Below are 8,901 nucleotides of genomic sequence, written 5' to 3'. Positions count from 1 at the left end.
ATGCAGTTCATATCAGTAGACAGATCAGGGAATTACCAGTTCAGGGGACTTCTTGGGACAAGGGCACAGGCTCACAGAAAGAAAATAATATGAAGGCAAAAAATATCTAACGAACACAAACTCAAACAGAAATATTGTGGGTGTTCTTATTTTCAGGGATCAGCTTGCATGAGATTGAGCTTTTCTAAAAATTGTTCCCTGAGTTGAGCAACCTCAACAATTTTTTGCTGATTAACATGGAGCAGATAGACTGTAGCACTTAGGATTTTATTAGGACGAGATGTTCAAATTCCCTTTACCTATAAAAATAAGGGGATACTCATAGTTCACTAAAAATATCAGACATTTTATAATTCCAAACTATTTGAATTGTGAAGCTCTATTGGTTTCGATCACTCAAATTACAGGTACTTTTATCAATAAAGTAGACATCTGGAGTTTCTTTCACTTTTGCTGAGCAAGATATCAATGGTTAAAAGAAGAAAGTCCTATATAAGGAAAAAGGAAGTTGCATATCTTAGCAGATTTTTTCATTTTTTAAAACAATCAGAAAGTCACTAAAATACAGCGCATGTTACTACCAGTTGTGACAGTTTTATATCATAGGTTGATCACATTAAAATATACCTCTTTTGGGCTTTATGTGTGAAACCTGGCACTCTGATAGCACTAATTCAAAATGAATAATGAACCTTACCTATTTTGAAGACTGCCTTTAATTTGACATTATTTTACAGGCACACTCCCACCTCAGTTCTAGGAAATAGTGAGAAACCGGAAGCCAATGGAGGCCAAGGTCCTGAAGGGCCAGCCTAACTATCCATGGGGTCATTTTCCCCACGGAGCTACCAAAGGAGAGGAGACCTATTTTCACCTGAAATACACTCATTATTAAGACTGATTCCATTTTAGATTTTCAAGAATATTTCTGTGTGTAAGCACATTATTTTTAGACGCAAACATTTTCACATGGCGCAGCAACCCATCCAGTGTTTAACAGACTGTGTAGGAAACGAATTTTCCACCTGTCCAGATCAAACAGGATGCCGGAAGCCCAAGAAAATACAAGAAGCTGGTTCAACGTAGCAACCTGAGTTTTGACAGTCTGTGCTGTTTTTCACAGCATCGTGCACTTGTTTCTCTTTGTCCAACTTCTTTTCCTCCTTTTCCCTACCCATTTTCCCTGTCTCTCCCTTCCTCAGCTGGTCCCCAAGGGATGCACTTCAGTTTCTCATCAATCCTCATCACCACCCCCCTCCCCGCCCCCAACTTTCTGAATTGGAGTGACTCACCTTCTCATTAGTGGGGTTGTAACTCTGGAGTCAAGTCACCTTGGTTCATAACGTCTTCTCAGTTCCCAGCAACATCTGCTCCCGGGCATGACGACTTTTGATGGCAACTGTCCCTCCCTGAAGCCTGAAGCTCTGACTCTATTCAGGGGCAGAGTAAAGAACCAAATCGCTGTTTCTCAGGTTTGGACATCCCACTTGACAGTTCTGCAGAAGTGAAAGAGTTGCTTTATTATCTGCAAAGATTGACACAATTTGGGGGAACTTTCTCCTCTCTGGTCTGTGGCAGGTTTTCTTTTGCAGAAAGAAAAGTTAAAACAGAAAAGTTAAGAAGTTTGAAAATCACTGCCCTTCCTGGAATTTGAACTGAATATTATTAAGACTGGAAATACTCAAGCATTTCCTAGTTTCCTAGAATATTATTAAGACTGGAAATAATCAAGCATTTCCTAGTTTCCCTTTCACTAATCAGTCTCCCTAAGTCATAGGAAGTACAATGGAGAGCACATATATTTTGGATTAGAGAGACACAGGCAGGCTGAAAACCTAGCTCTCATTTATCAGCTCTATGATCCTGAGTGAATTACTTGACCTCTCTGAAACTCAGTTTCCTCAGCTATAAAATGGGGGCAAGCAAGGCCTATTTCACCCCATCATTGGGAGGATCAAATGAGATAATGAATGTAAAGCAACCTCTTTAACCAACCACAACAATCCTATTAGGCATTATAATCTCCATTTCACAGAACAGGGGGGAATGGGGAATGATTCAGGAAGGTTAAAGCACATGCCAAATGTCACAGTCACATTGTAGGTGTTTAGTAAATGAAGTCTATTATTTATCAACCCAAGAAACATGGATTCTCACCTATCTCAAAATAACTCGTTAGTAAGTTGGAGGGCCTTTGCTCTAGTGGGTGAAACAGCCAAGCTTCCTTTTTAAAGAGCTCGTCAGAGGCCTTTCCAGGGAAGCCCAAAGGGAAAGGTTCTTCTCATTTTCCAAACCCTGACTTCGTTGTACGCTTTACTGAAATGTTACCTCTTTAGTCAACCCAACAACACTTCTAGTTACCATCTCCTTTTCCCAGAGCAGGATCCAGAACTTTGAGAAATGTTAAATCATTTGTCAAAGGTCACAGGTTTTACTTATGGTGGAACCAGGTTTGTAAATCTAGATCTCTATGCCCTTGAATACCATGTTTTTCCATCCCGGCTCATGGCTGTCCCTCACCACCCATCGGCTCAGGGCACGGAACCGTCCTTAGATGTTGGAGGAAGAATGGCTAAACCTTTTCAAGGGGCATCCTCTGCGGCAGGTTCTTCTATTAGCCCAACAAACCCATCACGTTTTCTAGAATGAAGCCTAAATAGAAATGAATCTTAAATAAAAAGCAGAAATCAGGGTCAAATCACCAGATCAATAAATTGAAAAGGGCAATACAGTGGAAGGCATTTCAAGGTGCAAAACAAAGGAGAGGAGAGTCAGATCAAATTCCAAATTATTTCCAGGAGGAATAGGGACCTAACAGCATAAACTTTTAATTGTGTACATGCTAAAAGGTTTAGAAAACCAGGTTAGTAATAATGGAGATGTTTCTCTCCTGCTGATTCCCACTGTTCTTCTTACCTCACTTTCCCCTCCAACCCACACCGCACATCCTCCCTGGCTCACTAGGGACTGTGAATGAAAGACAGAAAATGAATTTAAAGAATCCACAAGCGTACTCTATATCCTTGCCTTCGCACCGACCCTCAGGTGATTAAAGAAATGTGCATGTGAATCACCTGGTGATCTTGTTATAATGCAGATTCTGGTTAAATAGGTCTTGGGGTGAGGCTTCTATTCTGCTTTTCTAACCGGGAGCGCAGAGTTCAGATAACGTCACTCAGATTCTTCAGCTCTTCTTGAAATGTCAGTGCAGCCCTTAGAATTCAAGGTATCCTCGCGGAAGCAGGGCCCTGAACTCTAAAGTGTTACTCCCTCCCAGACCTCAGAGGACTCTCAGCTGGAAACTCTCTCGACGGTTAGAACAGAATCTGCCTAAGTAGAACAGGCACTCAAGTTAGAGCAGGCACGTAACCGATTGTATAGACTCTCACCTTGAATCAAAAAAAGACAGAAAAGAAAGGGCCGTGAGAGACCCAACGAACCCAAGTGATAACCTCTGAATACAGACCAGACGCTGATTGTCTTAAAGTCAAATTTCTTTCCATTTGAACTTCGAACGTGAACAATTGGCTGGCAGTAGGGCCTATTGGATAGAAGTCAGGGAGAAGGGACGGTGAGTTAATCAGGAAAGGCAAAACTAGACTGATCCAGCACAGAACTGGGCTGGAGCAGGGGTCAGTGGGGGCCTTCTCCTTCTTTTCGTCAGTTAGGGTAACTTTTCTGGCTCTGATAAAGTGAAAGAGAGTCAAGTGGGTGAGCTGTAAAACTGGCTAAGGCTTAAGGACGTGAATTCTGCTGCAGGGGGCCAGAGGAGAGGTTGAGCCAGCTTCATGAATGCTGCTTCTATGCACGAGGGTTGAAAACTTTGGCTGCAGACAAGAGAAGGGCAGAACTCACTTTTTCTTTGTCTCTGTTTCTTGAAAACCTGCTAAATCCCAGCAGCTGGGCCATATATTGTCTTTTATCACCCAGTAGCAGATTCAGGTTGAGGCTGAGGTTGAGTTGAGAATATGATCAAGAACCCCAGGATTTAGGGCCGGGCACGATGGCTCATTCTTATAATCCCAGCTACTTGGGAGGCTGAGGCAGGAGGATCAGTCGAGCCCAGGAGTTGGAGATCAGCCTGAACAACATGGTGAGACCCCCCCAGCTCTAAAAAGAAAAAAAAAAAAAAAAGGTTCGGCGTCATGGCTCATACCTGTAATCCCAGCACTTAGGGAGGCCGAGGTAGGAGGACTGCTTGAGCTCAGGAGTTGGAGACCAGCCTGGGCAAGATAGTGAAACCTCATCTCTACTAAAAAACAAACAAACAACAACAACAAAACATGAGTGCTGGTACATTCCTGTTGTCCTAGCTACTTGGGAGGCTGAGATGGGAGGATCACTTGAGACCAGGAGATCAAGGCTGCAGTGAGCTATGATTGTGCTATTGTACTCCAGCCTGGACAACAGAGCAAGACCTTATCTCAAAAGAGACAGAGACAGAGAAAGAAAGAGAGAGAGAGAGAGAGAGAGAGAGAACTCCCAGGATTTGGGTATCATCACTCATTCCCTGGGAGGATTGAACATTAGATTTAAACCCAACTGCCCTCTGCCCCACGCTTGCCACTCACAGGCAGAAAAGGCAATGAACAAGGTCAAGACTGCTCAGATGATCTAGGATGCCCTGTTGGGCAATTTGGTGGAAGAGTGCCAATGTGGGTCGGTTCCTGGTGTCTCATAGCAAGATTGTCTCTTGCATAAAATTTTTTAAAATGCTCTTGACAAGATAAAGATATGAGGCTATGAGAAATATACTCAAGTGTTTGGTTAAGTTGTAACAATTAATCAGCCGGGCATGGTGGCTCACACCTGTAATCCCAGCACTTTGGGAGGCCAAAGAGGGCAGATTACTCAGGAGTTTGAGACCAGTTTGGGCAACATGGCAAAACCCAGTCTCTACAAAAAATACAAGAATTAGCTGGACTTGGTGGCACGCACCTGTGGTCCCAGCTACTTGGGAAGCTGAGGTGGGAGAATCACCCACGCCGAGGAGGCAGAGGTCGCAGTGAGCCAAGATTGTACCATTGCCCTCCAGCCTCAGTGACAGAGTGAGACCCTGTGCTAAACAAACAAACAAAAGTAATTTTCAATTATTGAAAAAGGAAAATCATTTTCTACTGGCGATGAAAATATATGCTACCTCATAAGGTCAGCAGACCAGGTCCCTGTTTTCAGAAGCTGGACGGAACCAGTGGTAGAAGTAAAGCGCTGTGGCTCACTCCACTTAGGCCAGCTACCATTTCACATCACTAACACCCCCTCGAATCTGTTAACATTCTTTTTTTCCTAAAAACTTTCTTAGTGGATGTGGAAAAAAAAGGGGGCGGAGGGGCCTGGGGGATAAAGGCTACTGTCAAATTGATTAAGTGAACGCTCATTAGAGAAAGTAACAAGAGGTAAAATCTGCATATGCATTGCAGAAATGTGTCTGATCTTGCTTAAGTTGTAAAAGACAAAAAGGGCTGAAAACCTCCCTGGCTGGAAGGACTTGAGGGAGAACTGGGGGAGGGGAAAGTTCTCTAACAGTAACTTTCCTTCATTGTAAACACAAGCCAGAGCAGCCACAGACTCCAACACTCTGGTACAAACTTTGTTTTCTGATAATTTGTAGTACGATTATTTAAAAAAAAGAATTAACCTGACTGTTCTTAGAATACAGTAGCCAGTTCCTCAATTTCTTTTAATGTAAGGTGTGTGTGTGTGTGTGTGTGTGGTGTGTGTGTGTGTTTTGAGACGGAGTCTCGCTCTGTTGCCCAGGCTGAAGTGCAGTGGCACAATCTTAGCTCACTGAAACCTCCACCTCCCAGATTCAAGCGATTCTCGTGCCTCAGCTTCCCAAGTAGCTGGGATTACAGGCTTGTCAGAAGTACATAAAGACTTAAACCAGTTGATTTTGTGTCACTGGAGCATAAGTTTTGTTGTTGTGCAGTGTAGAACAGAATTTTTTTTCCCCCAGTTTTAAAAGAAAAACAAGGCTTCAGTTAACTATTTGTGTGTGTGTGTGTGTGTGTGTGTGTATGTGGTTGTTGGAGGTGGGCGGGGGCAACCCTCCCCAAAGTCTTCTAGCTTATTGGCCCAAACAAATAAATCTACAATGAAGATCCAGATTCCAGGTAACAATGTTGATTTTGGAGCAGATAAGGGTCCCTCTGCTTCTCATGACCATCAGCTTGGTAGTGTAATTCCAATGCTTAAGCTAGCTACTTGGATAACCCTTTTAAGAGGATAGTAGTATTTCCAGTTGTCCCGATCTATGAGAGTGGCCTAATATTACAGCCCTATATCATCAGGATAACCCTGATGATTTTTTGTTGGTATGTATTTTTAAGGACAAACGTTTCAAAAATAATGTCAAGTCGGAAGGTCCTGTTAACGTTCACACTCATGCATTCTTGTGATTAACATTAAATGTTTTTACTAATACCTCTAACTTGCCTCCTCCTCTCATGAAACCTAACCAGAAAATTTCTTAATGAAAGAGATGATGATGTTGACCTTAACCTCCAGAATGAAGAAACTTCAGGACTTAGTCTGAAAAGGTAAGATAGACGATGACATCAAATGTACCCCAGTTGGCAGAAACCCTTAATTTTGTAAAGTTAAAAATAAGAAAGATACAAACTTGACATTTCTTAGGTTTAGAAGAAAGACAGCACGGGTACTTGAGGTGTGAACCAAATTGTCTTGAAGATTTGAAAAGAAATGAATAATCATCATAATTTTGTGCCAGAGAATGTTCTTTGAAATATCTGCAGACTGGGGACAAAGCAGTTCTTCTCCTATATGGGGTTGTCTGAGCTGTTTTGCACCATTATGTGCTTCGGAGATCCTTGTAATTACAAATTTAAGACTTAAATCCTCAGTCCTTCTTTATACTTCTAAACTACCCCCATAGGTATATTTACTTCTTTCTTTTGTCAAGCTTAAACATTTCCAATTACCTCAGCCTCTAAAGGGAAGCGTGATGGTTACATTCCTGCACTAGTAATGACATTTATTAATCTAGTTCTGGTGAGAAATGTTGAACCTCTTGCCTTCCCAAATCATACATTTTAATTCTGAATACACCTCCAAAGAACATTGACATTGTTTAATTAAAATAAGAGTGCACATTAATAAGAAAGGATATCATTTTGTCATTTGTATGTAATTCTATTTTGTTTAAAAAAAAATGAACAGAGACTGGTAAGTTCCATAATTGCCCTCCATGGTGAAGAAATAAGTGTAGGAGAGAAGAAAAGCACAGTAAGACACATATGTTAGTAAAACACTCCTTAATACTACCCAAGCTACAGAAAATGCTACTTTGCATTTGGTCCTCAACGTGGCTAACTGCAAGCCATTGAGTAAAAAGTGCACCTTTTAAACTAATTCCATAGTCAGAAGATAGAGCCACATCTTGAAGCCTCCTCATTAATATGCTATAATGGTCAAATAAGAGATTAATAGCAAAGTCACCTGCTAAAGCAACCAGGAACCTGTTGATTAACAATAAGCCTCCCCAAAATAAGATACCAGATTGCAAAGCAAAATCAAGTCCCAGGGCAACAAGTGCTTCTGTAATTTATTCCTTCTTTATATGAGGGCATAAAGCTCCCTTTATAAACGTGTTTTCTAGGCCCTGCTGTGAGCTGTAGGTGTGAGCTTTTCAGCTGATTTATTAATTTTAGTTTCAATCAACGTGTCACCTGCAGACACAAAAATGTAGGCCTCACCACAGAAAATACAATTTAAGGAAAAAAAAAAAAAAAAAGAAAGAAAGAAAGAAAAAAATGGGGCTTTAATTCAAAAACTCTGCCAAGATTTTTTTTTTTTTTAGATGAACACTGGAACGCCTATTCTTTGAGATCTAAAATAATTCCCAGCAACGTAATTAAAAAAATCAAAATTAAACATTTTTGTCATACTTCGAAAGTCAGTCTTAGACCCAGGGAAGAGTAACATGAGGCTGCCAAAACAGTCAGCTACTCTTGTCAGTAGGGGTACATTCTCCCCAAAGAATCGAATGAACAGCAAGTCCCCTGGGCAAAATGTGCAAAAAATTCTCAATTAGTTGTCTTTATTTAGTGAGCACTATGGGGTCCTCAACCACACTATAGAATTATGGCAAGAAAGCTGAGCTCTTCACTGGCTTATTAGCATTCTCAGAGGGTTGGAGTGCTGCTGATAGCAGGCTGTTGCCTCCAAGAGCTGTTGGTGGGACCCCTACACTCCCGGGCTTTGTCCTTTTGTCCTTCTAAGCCAGCAGGAAGTACTGCCCCATGTTCGGGGCATTCTGGGATACCTTCATTCCATTCACAGTTTGCATTACCGACAGAGGCCGAAGTCTTTGTTATTGACTATGACCATCACTGTTGCGGGTTTCAATGAAAAGCAAAAGCAATCTGTATCAGTCAATTCTAAATGAAGGTTTAGGAAGTAGTCCCCTTCCAAATGAACATCCTTGTAGGGCTGGAGTGGCCTTACGTGGCCAAAGCCCCATAGGAAATCAAGGTCTCATCTTAAAATCTGGCTGCTGCATTCTTTTCATCCTAAAACTACAGTGTTAGGCAAGGGAACCAAAATAGGAGTGGGCTAATGCATATTCCAGACTGACGCCTCAGTATATACATTTTTTCAGCACTCCCTTGCCCATAGAGCTCCCCCAACGCCCTCCTTCCCACACAAACCCACCTACCCCTAACTACCCTTTCCCCAGAAAAAGAAAACCAGAAAGATGAAAACAATGAAAAAGAACTGGCAGCAACTATTAGAAATGTCTTTTCTAAACAAGAGGGTATTTGCTGCTTTAGGGAAAACACTATCATTGACTAAATTAATAAGTTGTCTTATCAACTGCCATAAGCCTTGGAGTCTAATTAATTTAGTACTGATCAATAGTCCTGAATGAGGCATTGATTT

At 41.6% G+C, this 8,901-nt stretch overlaps 1 long non-coding RNA gene across 1 annotated transcript in view; it reads left to right on the top strand.

Moving 5' to 3' along the window:
• The window catches only part of LOC105546408, a 150,641-nt gene that overhangs the window by 101,098 nt on the left and 40,642 nt on the right, over positions 1-8,901 (top strand). Inside the window, exons 2-3 of the long non-coding RNA XR_001007087.1 lie at positions 5,758-5,866; positions 6,462-6,539. This is a non-coding gene — a long non-coding RNA (uncharacterized LOC105546408). The remainder of the gene's footprint in view (positions 1-5,757; positions 5,867-6,461; positions 6,540-8,901) is intronic.

The sequence above is a fragment of the Mandrillus leucophaeus genome, unplaced genomic scaffold, assembly GCF_000951045.1.
Source record: "Mandrillus leucophaeus isolate KB7577 unplaced genomic scaffold, Mleu.le_1.0 Scaffold359, whole genome shotgun sequence".
Lineage (NCBI taxonomy): Eukaryota > Metazoa > Chordata > Mammalia > Primates > Cercopithecidae > Mandrillus > Mandrillus leucophaeus.
The sequence above is the reverse complement of the archived record's forward strand: the minus strand, read 5'-3'. Positions and strand labels throughout refer to the sequence as shown.